The sequence below is a fragment of the Motacilla alba genome, chromosome 7, assembly GCF_015832195.1.
Source record: "Motacilla alba alba isolate MOTALB_02 chromosome 7, Motacilla_alba_V1.0_pri, whole genome shotgun sequence".
In the NCBI taxonomy this organism is placed as follows: domain Eukaryota; kingdom Metazoa; phylum Chordata; class Aves; order Passeriformes; family Motacillidae; genus Motacilla; species Motacilla alba.
Genome location: NC_052022.1, coordinates 18,858,474 through 18,876,642, shown reverse-complemented (window position 1 = coordinate 18,876,642; position 18,169 = coordinate 18,858,474). Strand labels below are relative to the sequence as shown.

Genomic DNA, 18,169 nt, shown 5'->3' with positions numbered 1-18,169 from the left:
TGCTCCGAATCCAGTGTTGTGACCTACAAGGAAATTTCCTTCTATGACAATGGTTTCATGCCAAGAAAGTCACAGTGAATAGTTGTGGCGGCAGCTGGCTTTACTCTAACAGCCAGAGTTATTTCCTTCTTTTACAAAGCACAAATCTGTTGTGTTTATTTGGGAAGAGAGAGTGAAGCATTAAATTGTGGCAGTCAGTGTGGCCTTATCAGTGCAATCTGCAATAATAAGGTAACCAAAACATGGATACCTCCTTTGCAGCTAATAAAATCTGACTACTACTTCAAAATCTAGGAGCAAACAGAATCAGAGTATATGCCAAGCTGCTGCTTTGCCCCTGCATTTTTTTATAAGAATTATATTGTCCTGTCCACTGAAACTCATTAAGGTACAAATTAAAAGTTGTGAAAGTCATCCTTCATTGACCATTCATGCTATGTTGTTGAAAGTAGTTTTATTTACGATGTTTCCCTGCTTTTTCAATCTACCATATATCAAACAATTTATCAGAAAGTTGTAATGAACTCATGATTCATGATTTGATACCATTAACAGCTGCACAAACAAAAGCTGTAGATCTTCAGTTTTGAAAATTCAATTTTATGTTCAAGCCACAGATTATTTAGAATTTAGACTTTAATTCATCCTACCAAAGACTATTTCTTTGTGTAGTATCTCTATCTGATTCCTAAGGTACTTTCTAAAATTAAAAATGTGAGACTTCTGAAATGTTTTCAAACTTGATGCCTCAGCAATTTATACAATTATTTTGATTTAAGGAAGTACTAAAAAAAGTCTTTGGTTGATTCTTGGGGACTCTACAAAGTTACAGCTCTCTCTAAACTCAGTTAACCAAAATTGTACTATCTTTATGCACATCCAGATAGGTATGGGAGGAATACCTGTTCTATTCTCTCCTTTACTGGACAGTACCAAAAGCTATTCTATATTCAGACTTGCAAAGGCAAAAAGACTTGAAGTACTCTTTTGTAAATCAAATTTATTTCTCCCTATCTTAACATTTGAAACAGTATATTTTTATCAAAACCATTCTTTTTCTTTCTATGATACACTGTAAACAAAGACTCAGTTTTAACCAGTAATGAAGTTTTTGTGTGAACTAAAAGCAAATGCTACAAGTATTTTGAAAAATGCGAAGGATTGGAAAGGATGTCACTTCAAAATATACAAAGTAGTAATGGAAAGTATTTGAGATAATGTTGTAAATTGAAATGACCCCAATACAATAACTATTCATAGATAAATAATGCCTATCCCCATAGTGCCTTATAGAATTTTAAAACCAGTTTATGCCTTCCAATGAGTAAACAGTAATTCTGTGAAAACAATGTGATGGTATTACTTTTTGTGATGGTATTTCTTTTTGTTCTGAACAGTCAGTCTTTTGTTATGCATACTTTTGAATAGGGAGTTGTAAGGATAATACTTTTTTAAACACTGTATTTATGTGCCAAAGAATCCATTTGAAAGCACTGCTCTTTGTGATTTTACACTGCCAGTAAGACATAGCACTTTAAACTTGCTCTGTCAAATACACCATTTGTCTCAGAGATTACACAGCACAACCTTTCTTTTTAAGCTTGTTAGTACTAAGTATCCTTCAACACATTGGGGATGGTATTTAACACTTTGCCTTTTACCCTGAAACCACTCTCTGAAAAGGGAATTGCTTTGTCACAGATAATTCATAATAGATGCACATGCTTTAATTTTAAAATACAGTAATTTCCAACATAGAATTACCCGTACCATCAAATATTTCCTGTAAGGATAATTACGATGTTTGAATTAAGAGTACATATTTGCTACAAACTTAAAAAACCTTATATTTGGAGGTAAAGATCAATTATAAGAAGCTATCCCTGTATCATGGTTCAATGAGAGGAACAAGAAATTCCCTTTAATGCAAATGAAAAGCAAATGTGAAAGTGCAGCTGTGAAGGGCTATCATATTTGCTGTCCCCAAGGACAGAAGGGCAAACTGAGAGGCTGTCATGAGACTGGCCACAGATTTGAGTCCATGGTAGTCTTTGCAGGTACCTCACTGTGGCTTTCTTCCTTCCTGTGGTAGCATAGTTTAAGATGTTTTCAAAGCCTTCCTTCAGTGTTCTCTCTTGAGAGTCCACAGTTCAGTATGCAGTTAATCTGATCAGGGTGCTGCTACAGGAGTCTGCAAAGCCACAAAACTAATAAGCAAAATAGCAAGGAAGAGAATTAACTTTTTTACCCCAACACATTTAGTAGCCTAAATTCCACAGAAGAATCACACACATAGACAATATTCCCCATCTCATGTTGATAAATGCATGAAAATGTTAGGAGTTTGATCCAGTATCAGATGAAATTCAGGATGTCCTTTGCAGTCTTCCATTTTCTTTCTTTTTCTATTCTCAAAAAGACAAAAGGCTGCCAACTAGAAATCAAATTTGAACTCTGAACTGTAACTTTATACTGAATCATATTAAAAATTTAAAGGTTATAAGCAGGTCATTGTAATTTTGTTATCCAGGTACTTATTTCCTTAGTCTTCAGTCTGACGTGTTTGGTGTAGCTCTCTTGTCTGCTTTTTTCACACAGTTTTGCCTTTCGTCTCTTTGACTGCGATAGTGAGAGAATAACCATTGTATTTTGTTCAGAATGTATTTTTGGTCTGGTAATTCTGTTTTCCAAGATTTCTTGCATCTCAGTGTGTTTTTCTGTTGGGAAAGAACCCATTGCTAGAGCAACTAGATTTGAAGTAAAAACATTTTAGCTAAAAGACCTTTTATTATTCTGAGTTCCAACTGTGTTGTGTTCTATTTTTCTTGGACAGCAAGAATAACTAGTTGTTAATTGCATCCTTCTCTTTTGACTCATAATCTCTATTGTTTTTGAAAATTGTGGACAAGTTAAATATCACAGAAGAGGAGAAATATTACAGGAAAAATGTAAAAGGTTGCAGGGGAAAAGAAACTCAAAAAAAACTAGAAAATGAGAGAAAGAATAAAGAAAAATTACAGGAAAATAGAGATTACTGCTCTTGAGACTTTTATATGAAGTCTTATAGACTGAACATGATCCTCTCCCCTTTCATTCCTGTATCACACCTTCTGCAGGAGAGGTACCAAGACCATACAATTGTAGCATAGCTCCAGTCCTGCACCAGATCCCACATGCCTGAGTCTGCAGTTTTCTTTGTGGTCTGTCAACCAGACAATCTTTCAGCTTCCAGGCTGAAAAGAGGCCTGAGCAACTTGGCAGCCACAGGTACTGCTCCAAACATTGCCTTGCTAAGAAGCACAATCCTAATGATGTCAGCCCTTCTTTCTCAGCAGTTCTGATTCATAGGATTGAATGCCTGCATCCAACATGGTGTGAAAGATAACAGATCCTCAAATCTGTTGTGAGAGCCAGTGCTGAAGTTCAGTGCATTGAAGGAAGTTGAGAATTCGAACTTTCTGTAAGGTCACAAAATTCCCAAATAGGGATTATGCCTCACAGACCATTTGGGGCAGGAGTTTCACATGCACTGTTGGCTCAGTGTCACTTCCATATGGGATCAGCCTCTTACTGCCTTCACTTGCAGCAGCAAGTATCTGATATTGAATCTTTTGGGAAGCTCACCCGAAAAAAAAAATTCTTCACGCTCATTCTGATATCTGAGGTGAAATGCAGGCAGCATTGGCTTACTTCTAAAGATGACTGTGCTGGCTGAACTGCAGAGCATTTCACATCCTGGTAATCAGACTCCAAATGCATTGAGAAGAACACTAGATAGCTAACTAGCTAGTTTGGGGTTTTTTAGAATCTTGCTTATCTCTGCCACATTCCTAGCTGGACATATGGCAACCAGGTTGTCATTCTCAGCAGATTCAACAAGGACTTCTCTTGCAGGGAAACCCTACCCTCATTTGCATTAGAATTAATTCCTCCAGCTCCAGATTTTCGGCATGCTGGTAGAGTGTGCTTGGTCCTTCAGTTTATAAACAGCATACTGCTCTCAGATTAGTGCCTTCTGAAGAACACAAAATTCACTAGGGAGAAAAAGAAAACATTGATGTGTTTGGGTTTTCACAGAGACATCTGATTATTTCCATAAATTTGGGGGATTTTTAAAATTACAAAATACAGTAATTTCAATATTCTGCAAATGGCTGAGGGAGATATGTTACAGAGTGATGGAAACTTTATGCAGTACGAAAAAAGGCTGACGTTTTTCTTCTGTAGTGAAGTCAAAGTTGTTGGTATATTTTGAATCTTTCTACAGATTCTATGCAAAATTTGTCCTCTGCCATTACACCAGTGTGATACTTGGCTCTCTGTTTCCTTTATTTCTTTAGTTGTACATGTGGCACTCTGTATTATTGCCTCTCTTTTCTTTTGTCTTTCTTATTTATTTTCTCTCTTATGATTCATGTTGCACAGTATTCTGGTAGAGATAGGAATTTTCATTTGTTCTGTCATGTGAAGCCTGACTGTACGATATTTCTTTGTTCAGTCCTCCTACTGATTCATTCCCAAATTGCAGAAACAGTGGGTTTCATATATATTCAGCTATCTTCTTGTCTAAAGTCTCAATACAAATGCATTGTATTTAGTTGTAAAAGCCAGTAATTAATTCTAGCTTAAACTGCAACTTAACACATTTAACGCTAAGCTAAAATGTTCTGAAATTTTTCATGGAATGAATCTTTATCCCTTCCAGAATCAGTTGGTTTTAATCAAAGCATTTTCTATCAATAAATCCAAAAGGATTTTGACCCTTTAAATGATATATTTTATTTACAAATTTCTTTCAAAAAAATCTGTTTCAAAACAAAGAATGTACAGCATTTTGTTTGACTTTTTAAAAAATGTCAAATTAGGGCATATTCCTAGTTGAAGTAGTTAAATCATAAACTCTAATTTCAGGAGGCATCACTTTGTTCTTATAAACCATATTTTGCAAGTATTTGTTGTTTTACAGATTATGATGAACATGTATTTTCTTCCTTAAAAAAACATTTTGACAGAATGCTTTAATCAGCTCTGTGGAGAACCCAAATGATTAAGATATTGCTTAACACACCCCTAAGCTAGACCAGCACTCACAGGCTCACTGTCCATATCAAGAGGACAGAAAACATTCTCACTGAGACAAGGACAATTTCTCTAGCATTCACTTTTATATTTCTCTAGCATTCAGGCTCTGCAAAGTAACTGTGCCAAAAAGCAACATCAGAAGTATTTTTTGGAGTTGCACTGTCAAAGAGATGACAGGCTGTGTCCCAACCTTCTAACCAGGTCCTCTTTATGGCTGCTCACACCAGGCTGCCTGCTGCTAGAAGCTGTTTTTCTTATGTTGCCTCCAGGAAACAAAAAATCTGAACAAGGTTTCTTTTTTTCTTAATTAATGATTTTTTTTAAAATGGAGGGTGCTGAATTGCATGCAAATATATAGAGTTTTTAGTATATTATGTATTTATGTATCTATTATATATTTTATATGAATAATATAAAATATATTTATCATATAGAATATATATTTATCATATATAATATATAGTTATATAATTTTTCAGGTTTATACTGAGAATTTAATAGAGAATTTATCATAATTGAATAAATTAAAGGTTTTGGGTACTTTTGGAACAAGTTATAAATCCTGTAAGTGCTGTGTATACTTTTGACGCTTATTTCAAGTACTGAGTTGGCAGAAGGGTTGTGTTTCACCACTGGGCTTGCACTTTCTAGGAAACTTTTCCATAGCAAGAAACCTCACCATACTCTTAATGTTCTGGTGTTGTTATTTACTGAGCAGTATTGTAAACTGTAAGAGTTAAGCACGTGTGTCTTTACGAGGCTGTGCCATAGCTTCACCAAGGCAATGAAGAATTGAAATGCATTCTCAGCTACCTCTTCAAAGTGTGACATTTCCTTCAATACTGCTTAGTTTGGCTAAGGAGAAAACCAACTCATCCATAGTATATCAGGAAGCCTCTGTACAACTGTAATGATGCCAGCAGAGAGGTACTTGCATCTGCCTAGACGTATTCTGTCTCTATAGTGATGACTTAAATGTAGTTTGAATCAAATAATTAAAGCACACTGCTGTGATTAGTGCCTTGAAACTGTTTTGATATGGAGATAGAATAAACCATCTATTAGAATTTACTCTTCCCTTAAAAATGTGAAGTATTTTCATGTTGGACTAACTGGCAAGTAAGGACTCATGTTTCTATGAATGGCTGCACCCTCTACAGCCTCCCACCACAGAATCATAAAAAAATGATAATAATTGTGTTCCAAGTATGAGCTCATGGTATTTTAAACACTGCACAGCATGTTTTCAAGTTTTCCCTTTCATCCAGTCCTCCCTGTTTTGATACATTATTTATCGAGAAAATTCTTATTTCAGTAATGTTGGAATTCAGAGTATATTTTCTACCCTGTTCTTGCTGCTGCAGCATCATAATAAAAGAAAGACTGATGTTTTTAAGGGAGTCAACTGAAACAGTAGAGTTCTAAGACATAAGCTCTGCACAAGGAGCAAACAGTCTCCTGTAAACATCAGGGTTCTGCTGCTGCTTCAGATTATGTCTCTCATCTCTGAGTGTTCAGGCTATGGGAAAACTGGAAGTTTGTGTGTCTCAGCCAAGATTTGCAGGTTTTCTGAATACTAATAGCATTACCCTCCTTTTTTTTTTTCTTGTTGTTTTATTAAGTTGTTCTTCATTTGTTGAGGAGTTAAGAAACATCATCCTAGTACTTATCTGTCATATGGAGAAGGGACAATAGCAGAACTCTGGAAAGGCACATTGGAGCATGGTTTGAACAAGAGCACCAAATTCAGGTTAGGAATTGGCTAAGAAAGGAACAAACCCTAGAGGCTTATTCATGTCTCACTTTTGCTTATCTTCACTGGAGTGCTCCATGAAATTACATAGGCTGTGCTCACAAGGGCCTGTACTTTGCAAAAGATAAATGCTGCCAAAAGAATGACAAATGCTCAGCACTTCTGCAAATTGTGTTGAATATATGCTGTAGATATGAAATCAATAATAATTACATTAAAACACATGTATTACAAAACGGTAATATTTATTGAATCATAGAATGAGCTGGAAGGGACCCGTCAGGATTATCAGCTCCTGGCCCTGCACAGGACCAACCCCAAGAGTCACACACCATGTGCCTGAGAGCATTGTCCAAGTGTTTTTGGTACTCTGTCAAGCTTGGTGCTGTGACAACTTCCACGGGGAGCCTGACCACCTGTTGGGTGAAAGACCTTTCCTGGATGTCCAACCTAAACCTCTCCTGACACAACTTCAGGCCATTCCTTTGGGTCCTGTCCCTGGTCACCAAGAGAGGAGATCAGTGCTGCCCGTCCTCTTCCCCTCACAGGGAAGTTGTGACTGCAGTGAGGTCTCCCCTCAGTCTCTGTTCTCCAGGCTGAAAGACCAAGTGACATCAGCTGCTCCTCATACAGCTCCCCTTCAAGACCCTTCACTGTCTTTGTTGTCTTCCTTTTGACACTCTCCAAAAGCTTCATGTCTTTTTTATATTGATGTGCCTAAAACTGCATGTAATATTCAAGATGAGGCTATATCAGTGCACAGCAGGAAAATCACCTCCTTTGGGTGGCTGGTGATATATTTATTCAAAAATAAAAGTAAGTTTTTACTTTGAAAAGAAAAATAAAAATTATTATTTACTTAAAAAATGTAATTTAGCATTTTTAGGTATTCTGAATATTTATAAGGCCTTTTGACTCATTACTAGATAACAGAAATAGATTAAGCCATCTCCTTGTGGATTTAAAATATAGATGCTTGCAGAATGTAATAACTAATTAGGTTTAAAAAAATTGTTGACAAACATTAATATCTGTGTCTCAATGGCTGCAGAAGTAGTATTCTTAATGTGCTGTATTTTTTCTTTAGATTTTAGTATTGGCATAATACTCTATAACTCACATTAATAATTCACAATAGAGATTATCCTACAACATGCATACTATGGATTTACTTTGGGACTATTCCCCCTGCAATTCCCTTAATGTTCTTCTCTCCATGCCTGATTGCATTTTTTTCTCAGTCTGTTGTTCTTTTTAACCATCCCTTCAGATTTCTGTATTCCTTTTTGATGCTTTTTAAACTTAAATAGTTTATAGAGTTGCAGATTATAAGAACTCCATCACCTGCAGTTTACTAGAAACCCTGACCTGAAATATTGAGTATCTGTTAGCTGAGTGCTTGTTCTGCCTAGAGGATATGTTAGGAGCTCTGCATGAGTAAGGATGTTTTCATATCCATATACTGCATACTCATTTGGAAGTTATTTATAGATGTGCTGTGCTGTTTCCATTTTCTATTCCTTTATCTCTCTCTCTCAAGATTACTTTGCCTCCCTCTAAATGTGAGCATTTCTATCATTGTAATTCTGCTGCTCTGATCCATTATTGTTCTACCTCATTTATTTAATACAAGTCATTAATTGAACTTCATACATTTGGGCAAAAGGAAGAAACATGATACAAATGGATTCAGTTTGAAAATTTGAATTCACTGTTCACTGCCAAGTGTTTGGGGAATATATAGGATTAACTTTGTGGTGAGTTAACCCCATCTCATTCTCCCTTCTTCATTTTCTCCTTTAAGGCACGATGCTGTACTTCAGCTGTAGCTGAACAGTCACCTTGACCTGTTTGGTGTGCAACCCCCCCCGAAGGTGTGATTCCCATTGCTCTCTTTATTCATGGCCAACCCTACATCACCCCACCATCATTTGTACAGCCAGATGATAAACTGGATCATGGACTAATCTGGCTAAAAAACCCCAAACTGTCAAAAAGAAAGCAAAAATCATTTGGCTCAGTCAGATGTACTGCACTGCCACACAAATCTGGGAAAAGAAAGTGCAATCACACTTATCAGCAGCTGCCCATATATCTTGCAGTAAAGCAGCCATGGAATTGTGTCAATCAGGCAGCAGCCCTGGGGGATGCGAGGGAAAAACCCTATTGACTGCTTGAGCTAGAGATCAGGGCACCCCTTTTCACAAGTTTAGGTGTCTCAAAGTTAAATCAGGAAGGTGTCGAGAAACATTGGACTTGCATGAAAAAGGTTTTTGCATTACAGTAGTCAAAAAACCTTTTTCAAGACAATACTGTGAAAATCCCATTTTATTTTTTTCACTTGAAAAAGTATTCAGCAGTCCTTGCTAAGGTGAACAGAGGAATACTAATAGAAAACAAAATCTGTTTTACAAGATTCAATATGTGGGAGAAAGGGAAGTGACGTAGTACTAAGTTCATCTTAGCTTACAGTAACAAATTGTTTCAGCAAAACTACGTGAAGGAAGGAATTTGTCTGAGTTCTTGAAGCAGTGGGAAGGGAAATTGAGCTGCTGGAGGTTGAAACAAATTGGTTTCTGGGGCTCTTGGGATGTCATGCCAGCCCTGTGAGGAGTACACTGTGCATTGCTTTTGATATTAGTCTGTTTGTAAAGAGAATAAAATACCCAATGACTTTATCTACCCATTTTCTTCCAAACAGAAAATAATCCTTGCTAGAGCCCAAACTGTCCATACTTGAAAGTGGTGACAATATGGAGTACATTAGTACAATCACAAATAAAGCATTTTATTATTTTCTGCTGAATGCTTTCAAAAAAGCTGGACACAGTTTTCCCAACACTCTTCTTTTAGAAATTAAAAGAAACCCATTTGAACTTGGACAGTTCAAAATGTACTCTTGGCCATGGAAGCTTTGAAAGATGCAGCATATTTGGCATCATTTGTATCTGTTGGCTTATAGTATTCCTAATATAAGCATTTCAAACAAAGATAGGATGTTTTCTTAGCTCTCTTGGAATGTTGACATTAAATCATCCCTAAGACTAATGCTGTGTTTTGGAACCAAAAAGCAATCAGTAGTCAGAAAAAAAAAAAAGAAAAAAGATTAATATCTAGATAACTAGAAGGGTAAAAGGGTAAAAGGACCATGAAAAATGAGAAGTATTAAGGAATGCAATGTTATTTTGGGGGAAAGAATTTCAGAATGGGATCCTATGGGATATTTCTGGGTATCAATCTTAGCCTTTTAAAATATTTGAGCATTTTAGTTAATTAGTTACATTTTCTAGTATTATTTTCTAGTTACATATATAAGTTAAGCCTATATAATGAATCTTAATAGCATTAGATGCTTCTATTAATATTTTAAATTCTTGTGTGTATTGAAATACTTCATTACATTAATATTAACAGAAGCATAAGTGCCAGATTCTGCTCCCAGTCATGCTGGAATCGTGCAGTTCACTGGATGGAGATACCCTAGCTGCAACAGGATCACTGAAAGTAAAACTGCATCATGCTTTTTTTTTTTTTTTTTTTTGCCATAGTCACTTAAAAATTAACTCAAACATGACATAGGCAGTATGGATTCTTTTTCACCATAACAAAGATTAAGGTTCCATACAAGTGCTCAGGTTCCAGGGGAGAAAAAACATTCAAAATTGTGTGAACTTTTTGTGGAGGACAAAATTAAAGAAGCATTCCCCACTACAAATAGGGGGGGAATTTTTTCTCGCACTATTGATACATTATTCATCAATAACTTATCCTTGCTAGAACTTCTGCAATTAAGGGAGTGTCAGGATATGCTCATACATCTTTTGAACATAATATTGGATGCAGAAAATATAATTGTAGATGATACAATATTAAAAATGAAATATAATAAAATATATATCATCAAAATATAATAAATGTAATAAATCTAATAAACCACATAAAAATACCAACCCTCCCCCCACCCTTCCCCTGCTATTACAGAATGTGGTATCAACCACTGAAGGATTTGTGTGCAATAGAGACATTTGAGAGAAAGTCACATCTTTGTTCTTGGTGTTACTTACTTAGATTGAAATGTCAGGTTAAAATTTCACAAAAGAGATGAAGCCCAGCTGCTCCCAAAGCAGAAAGAGGCAGGGCCTGCTTCACACCTCGACCTGGCAGCCTTCTTCTTAAGATAAATGGGGGAAAAGCAACTGAAAGGCAGCACTTCCATAGGAACACTTTACAGTTATTGCTCTGTGCTTTTTGCACAGAAATGCAGAAATGCAAATTTCTTTTCAGAATGTGTTTTCAAGCACCTTTAAACATGTTGGTAGTTTGATGCACATACAGTTTGCATTATTGAAACAATTTAATATGATTTGGTTTTCAGATTACTTGCAGGTAGCATTTTGTTTCTACACAATCAGACTAAAAAAATAGGGAAATGTAGAGAGCTCTTCTCAGTGACAGAAAAGGGATACAATTCTTTAATTAATTAATTTACAAAAGTCCCTTTTTTGCCAATATATTTATACATATATTTGTATTTTTTAAATTAATATTGTATTTAGTTTTGACATAATAAAAACTCTTTTCTTTAAATATATAGTTTAGGATAAAACAGTGCAAATAATATTTGCTCTTTGTCCTTTTTCAGTGTTTTGTTAACATGTCTAGAATTGTTCTCACTGTTTTCCTAGAAGTATTGCATTCTACTAACTTCTAATATTATTAAATATTAATCATTTTAAATCATTTTAATAAGTACTTAGGAGAAGCTTTCAATGAAAACCTTCAAGTAAGAATGTTTTGAGAGTAGGAAATATTCTTGCTATCTTTGTGAAGAGCTTTGGGACTCCTTGTCTTGTTATTCATGTTCCAAACCAAACATACTAGTTTTCATGGGCTAAGACTTCTTTTTCCTCAGCTTTGTTAGTAATGTCTTGTGGAAAAAAGCCCTGATTTTATCTCTGTTCCATTCATCACAAAAAAACCCAAACCCCTGCTTTTATACAATGGCAGAATGATTACAGCCATTTTCAGCAGCTTACATTGTAACAAGATTATCTATTTATGGCACAAACCCACATTTCTGTAATAACTGGAAAAATGGAGGAGGGTAGAATTCATGCCTAAGTTTATTTCCTCTGGTATTTCTGTATGTGCTCTGTAAAGCTCATTTACTGATCTGTTTTCTGCTGCTGATGCTAACATTTTGAGGTGTCTACCAAAGGGAGAAAAAAGAGCAAAGAAGAATTTCAAAGACAGAGAATCTAGAACCAAAACTCAATAAATCCATTACCTAACCATAAATACAATGGGGCTTACACATCCAGCCTGTCCTACCTAGAAAAGCTAAATTGTGTTACACTACTTTGATTTGTTCTTGCAAGTCCTCCTGTGTTCTGTCTGTGCACTTGCATTTAAATTTGAGAACCTTTGCATAACATGCTGCAATAATTTGCTTCCTATTAAAAAGAAGTTCTATCTATAAATGTTTTCCAAGTAATACTATCCTTCCCAGCTGTAAAAAAAAAAAAAAAAAAACTGGGGTAAGCTTCTTTACAAAGAAAGCAGTCATAAATTAAAAAATTAACAATTGTTTTAAAAAAATAATGTTAGAATGTCTGTTCACTTAAGAGGTGCCCCTGTGAGTTAATCATCTTCCTTTTCCTTTTTCTTCTTTCCTTTTAAATCTCTTTATTGAAATTGGAAGCAGTGCATTGATCATCTTGAAAGATCAGAGGCAGCAAGGAGTATTCAAAAAGGTATTTTTTCATATACCTCATACCTGTAAGCTTTCTTTTGAACAGACAGACATAATCTGGGTTTACAGTTGTCCACAAAACATCCTTGTGGGTTTTCATTTTAGCTGTGCAAGGAGTGCCCTTGGCCACAGAGTTGATCAGACTTAACATACATTTTGCTCCACAGTAACACTCTGCCTTTTACAGTCACCAATACTGTAACTATAGTTTTAGTCTCCTTTCACTTGAACTTAATTCTAAAAAAAGAAAATACAAACAATGAAGTGTATAACTGAGCTAGTGATTTCCTTAGGAAAACTTAATACTGTCAACGTTTTCTGAAAGTTGTACCTTAATTAGTCGTAGAGATCTATAAGAAAAGAAATGTTTTAGCAATCAACATGGTCTCAGATATACCTGGCATACAATTCTTTTTTTTTTCAGAGTGGGGCTATTACTATTCTTATTTTACTATCAAGCTTATGCAAACATTATTGCATCACCCTTCAGAGGTTATTTTCTGCGACAGGTCTTTGCTATTCAGAATTACTCTGGCAAAGCAACTAAAATCTGAAACCCATCCACTGTTTTTCTCTGCACTTGGGTTCCCTCAGTAATAACAGATCAAACACAAAATGAAGTTTGTAGATGCCTTTCTTTTGCTGTCTCCTAATGGTAGATGGATAGATGACGTGTTTGCCTTGGCTATTTCAGATGATGTTTAGTAGCATGTTTTCTCCTTGAAAATATGTTGCCTCATGCTCCACATTTTTTATCAACATTTACATTCTAAAAGTTACAGTGGTTGAAGGTCTCGCTGTCAATATGATTTCCATTACACGGGGCCTCTCTCCCTCATCTGAGCAAGCTTGGAGATCCCAGAGCAGCAGCTTAGGCATACAAAAGTACCTTATGCCACTTTCTGCTTCTGTGAAAAGATAAGAGTATGGAAAGCAAAAATCTTCAGGTTTCCTTTACAATCTATATCCTAGTGAATTGGGGAGCAGATTCTGGCATCCGTTCTAAACGTAACAACTCAAAGAACAATTTCTGTTGGTGTAAGTATCTTTATCTCCTCTTTTCTCAAGTGCTTTTGAATGCTCTTGTAAGTAATTGATTAGCTGATGATGCTGAGAGCTGATGTTCCCTTCAGAGAGTGTGTATCCGTCAAACTGTGATGCTAGGAGTTCCTCCCAAAATGGACTTCAGAGCCCAGGGCACCTTTGAATACAGAAATTTTTCTGCTTCTGGGTTCCTCACATATTCTGATAAAACCTGCTGCTTTTACTGGGTCTTGCAGTGACATGAAGTACAAAAAGAGTACACAAAGTCACCCCAAAGCTTATGATGCCTCTTTAACACAACATACTCTGGCTGTTGCATCTGCTAAACAGCAGGTATTTAAATGACTGCAGTGTTACTGCAGAGTCCTAGGGCAGTAATGTCTTCTTTAAGTTGCTAATAGTTTAATATCCATGGTATTTTTCACTTCTTTTGTAATGTCTGGTGCTTGATGCACATAACAAACCTCCAGTGCTAATATAAGTTACCACGCTGCTCCTTGCTTTAGAGGTTCTGCTGCAAGGCAGGACCCAGATGCTTTTCTCTGGAGACTTACTTGTTAGGTCCTTATCTGGAATAATGTTTGAGATGTATCTATATTATTTCAAGTTCTTCTTCTTACTTTTGATCTTCAGGATTGAATTTTTCAGTGTTAGGGTTGGTGTGATGCTGCTGCTGCCTTTTCCATCATCTTCTCACTCTTGGGTCCTGGCTGAGAAAACTGTTCAAATGTCACCACATTGAGCCAGGGCACGGTGCTACTTGAGATAACTATTCCTGCACATTGGATTGCGAAAAGAAAATTGAGCATATATATTAAATAAGGCTGTTCTCCAATCTGAATAAATAAAAAAACCCTATTTTGATATGTGTGGATCACATCTAAACTGTCCAGCATTATTGCTGCAGTCTGAGCAAGCCAACTGCTTTATCGTATTTCACTTCTTTTAGTGTAGGTCATTTTATAAATAGCATTATTGGTCAAGTTGTCAGCAAGATTAGACAAGCATTCAGTGGAGTTGTGGGTTACATACTACTGGGTTCAGGCAATATGTGTTTGGTACTAGATGATTTACTTAAAATATTGTGACCTTGTATTCATGAAAACCACTAACATCTTCATCTCCAGACTCATGTATGACCTTGGAACTAATTTTATTTGATATTAGATATGCCCTGACTGTCCCAAAAATGTGTACGTACAAATATATCAGCTCTTGTATTTTCAGCATTTGCAATTGCTAAATCCTGTTCCAATCCTAGCCAGTTAACAAGGATAACCTCTGGTTTTACTCTCAACTAGCACTTCAGATAAAACCACATATAGAAAAAAATATGCTTCTGGAGATCATGCATCCTTGGCACATTATAGGACTAGTTTATTTCTCCATCCTAGAAATGATTCCCTCACCCTGACAACCCAAAAAAGAATTTATGTCCCTATGTCTGTCATACTTGATTCTCAATTTTGAGCTGCAATGATCGGATAAATTAGTTTTGTCCAACTGATGTTTTTATATTTTTTACTGGCATGCTTCAGGTATACACTTTGAATTTTATATACATCAGCTATAAACCTTTTCATTTTTTATTTTGTTGTTTTGGCATTCTAGTAATTTTAAGATTTTGGAATAATCTCTGCCAAAGTTATGCCATATTTGGGACAGCTCAATACTGCAGTTTATGTAAGTTTTTCTTCTACCAGGTGTATGGAACATGCTCCTTCATGTTTATGATGGACTCTGGCAGGCATAGAACCCCCTTGCTTTAAGAGTCATTCCTGCAAGAAAATTAGTTAGTAGTGAAGCTGGGTGTAAATGTTTGGCATGATCTCTACATCCCAGCGTAGACATTTGCAGTGCACAGTATGCCTTCAGTAGATTCCTCCACTTTAGCTACAGGGATAGTCCAAGTAAACATCATTATACTGCGAAGGAGAACTGAGTCCTATGTACTGTTATTTCTTTCTCAACAGTAGTGTTTCCTTATGCACTTTGCCCCGTTTGTCCTGAGTTCTGTTTGTGTTGTATCCAAAAGCTTAGCTGGGTCCCTGATTGCCTCTTAGCAGAATTTGCAGGCCAAGCTAGAGCAAACGGTTACATACCAGACATAGCATTCCATGTCTCCTTATGAGCAGGGTGAATGTTCAAACTAGCACCCACAATAAAGCCACAAAATTGACCAAAAGCCTACACCAAAGGCATTGTCCGACCCTTATAACCCGTTCTGCCAAAACACCTCTGTAATTGAAAAACTACAGAGAAGTAAAACAGAGTAAATTCTAGGAAAAAACCTGTCAAAAAGTGTTCAAAAGCACACCCCATATGGTAGCACTGAGAAGAACAACCTCTACTTACAATACAATGCAGAAACAGACAATGAAATAATTTGCATCCATGTGGTATACAAGTTCTAAATAAGACTCTACCTTCTTTATGTTCACCACCTTCCAGTGTCCTGTTCTTTGAAGCCCCTGCCAGCATTTGCAGTCTTATTTCCTGTCTATATTTAAGAACTGTCATAAAAAACCTTTCACAGAAATGAAGTATGGGCAGCTCTTAGGAAATTTTGAACAAACACTTTTGTATTTTAGTTGATATGCTACAGCTTCACTTGCTTCTGATCTCAAGGCCACACACCAAGGCTGAATTCCTGGACTCAAGGGTCCTCTGATATTCAATGCTCTATCCAGCTGCCTTTATTGTCTGTCAGTCTTCCCAGGAAGAGCAGATGCTGTTGCTCATTTTCTCTCATGTTTCACCTAGGGTTAGGGTTTTGTAAAGATCTCCACACAGCATAATATTGACTTATGACTATGAATAAAATACCATGCTATGATCCCCAAAATGTACACAAAGTTTAGGCAAGGGCCCTTACACACAGCAAAGATGTCAGACACCTGTGTGAAACAGCACTGCCGAATTCCTGGGTATCTTCTGTCTTTGGCTGGTTTTTGACCATGGGCTATTATTGCACAGGCCAAGGACAGATAGTCGTGATTTATGTTTCTTCACAGCTACTCACAGCTTTCTGAACTGGAAAATTGCTGACTGGACGGCAGCCAGCAACTGCCCAGGGCTGTGCTGGAATGGCCAGAAACTTGGGAAGGTAATCATTAATCTGTGCCTGTGCCGCTTGGGCAGATACCAGGCTCCCTCATGACCTGCCTGGGGCATTGAAGAATTAGGATTTCTGACAGAGGCTCAGTGTTGCTCCCTCACAGATCTGAATGCCCTGGCAGGGCTGATGCCAAGCACTCAGCCATTGGTAAAGGACACAGTAAAGGATCCTGAATAGAAGTGAATATATGAACAGAAAAGAGTTGGCAGAAGTCATTGTTTAGTTTTGTTTCTTTGCCCCAGCTTCCTACAGACAAGATTTTTTTTAACCCTTATTATGCTTTTGAATGTTTTTCTGTGCATGTTGTCAGCATTATAACGATTTCTTTTATGCACTGCTGTCCCTTTTGTTCATGTTCCAGCCTACCATAGGGAACACCAAGTTTTCTTCCTAGTCTTTGGGTTAGAGAAAGCTGCAGATGCCTCAAATGCAGTGTCCTCAGCCCTCCTACTAAGTACACTGCTGTGCTTCTCTGTAACATCCCAGCACTTCAAGGGATTTAGGCCAAGCGAAAAGGCACAGAAGGCTGAAACTCAATGTATTTTGAGACAGGACCAGTGTCACCTCGTGAACTTGTCCTGAAGCTCACATTATATCATTAAACATGTATGAGCTTGTAATAGTCTGTTGTATCTGAGCAATTGATTAAATGGATTCCACAGAGAAAATCTGGAGATTCAGTCACTTTGGACTTGAAGCAATTGCATGGGTACAGCAGGAGTTGTAATTCCTTCTCTTAGGCATAAGATTTGAAAATAACTTTAATAACTTTTCACAAAATGAAGCTCACAAAGGGGAACACAGGATTTATTTTTTCTTGCATGTAATAAATTTCATTTTATAAGCAGTTGTATTAATAAAGGATCACTGGAGACATTCACTGTCTCTAAGTCTCTAATTTTAGGAAGCTGTTCATTTGATCTTAGAAAATGTTAAGCATTACTTGTGATCTTTGATCACTATGTTTTAATAAAACAGCTTAACCCTTCTTTCTTCTAACCTCTGCTTCCCTGCCCCTGGAGTTGTTTTTCTAGTTCACCTTTTATTTTAGTATTACATTATTTATATAAATAATTTCCATTGTCCAGATTTGTGGAGCTTTCCTTCCAATTTGACTTCCCAGGAAATTACATTCTCTATTACATAAGGACAAAATTAAGTTCATTCAACAGTCTCCACAAGGCAGAATATGTAACAGTGTAGCCAAGCCACGAAGTCTCCTGGTCTCCTCTCTCCAGGTTGCCTTGTACCTTACAACCTAGTTGTGGTGTTGGGGTCTCTGCACATGTTGTTGCCTGCACACAGACCCTCACAGTAAAGAGACTAAGCTCTCCCTGGGAAACCTGGGCTGATGTAAAACCTGTATGTTTGCTCATGAAATAAATGTGAGTTCAAACTCAAAGAATGTTTGTACACAATC

At 36.7% G+C, this 18,169-nt stretch overlaps 1 protein-coding gene across 14 annotated transcripts in view; it reads right to left on the bottom strand.

Annotated features, from left to right (window-relative positions):
* B3GALT1 (beta-1,3-galactosyltransferase 1) overlaps nt 1-18,169 on the bottom strand; it is a 173,119-nt gene that overhangs the window by 110,094 nt on the left and 44,856 nt on the right. Inside the window, exon 2 of one of the 14 annotated variants that reach the window (XM_038143055.1) lies at nt 2,062-2,191. The exons of the other annotated variants lie outside the window; for them this stretch is intronic. The gene's annotated coding sequence lies outside the window, so the exon portion shown is untranslated. The remainder of the gene's footprint in view (nt 1-2,061; nt 2,192-18,169) is intronic. 14 annotated transcript variants of the gene reach the window in all.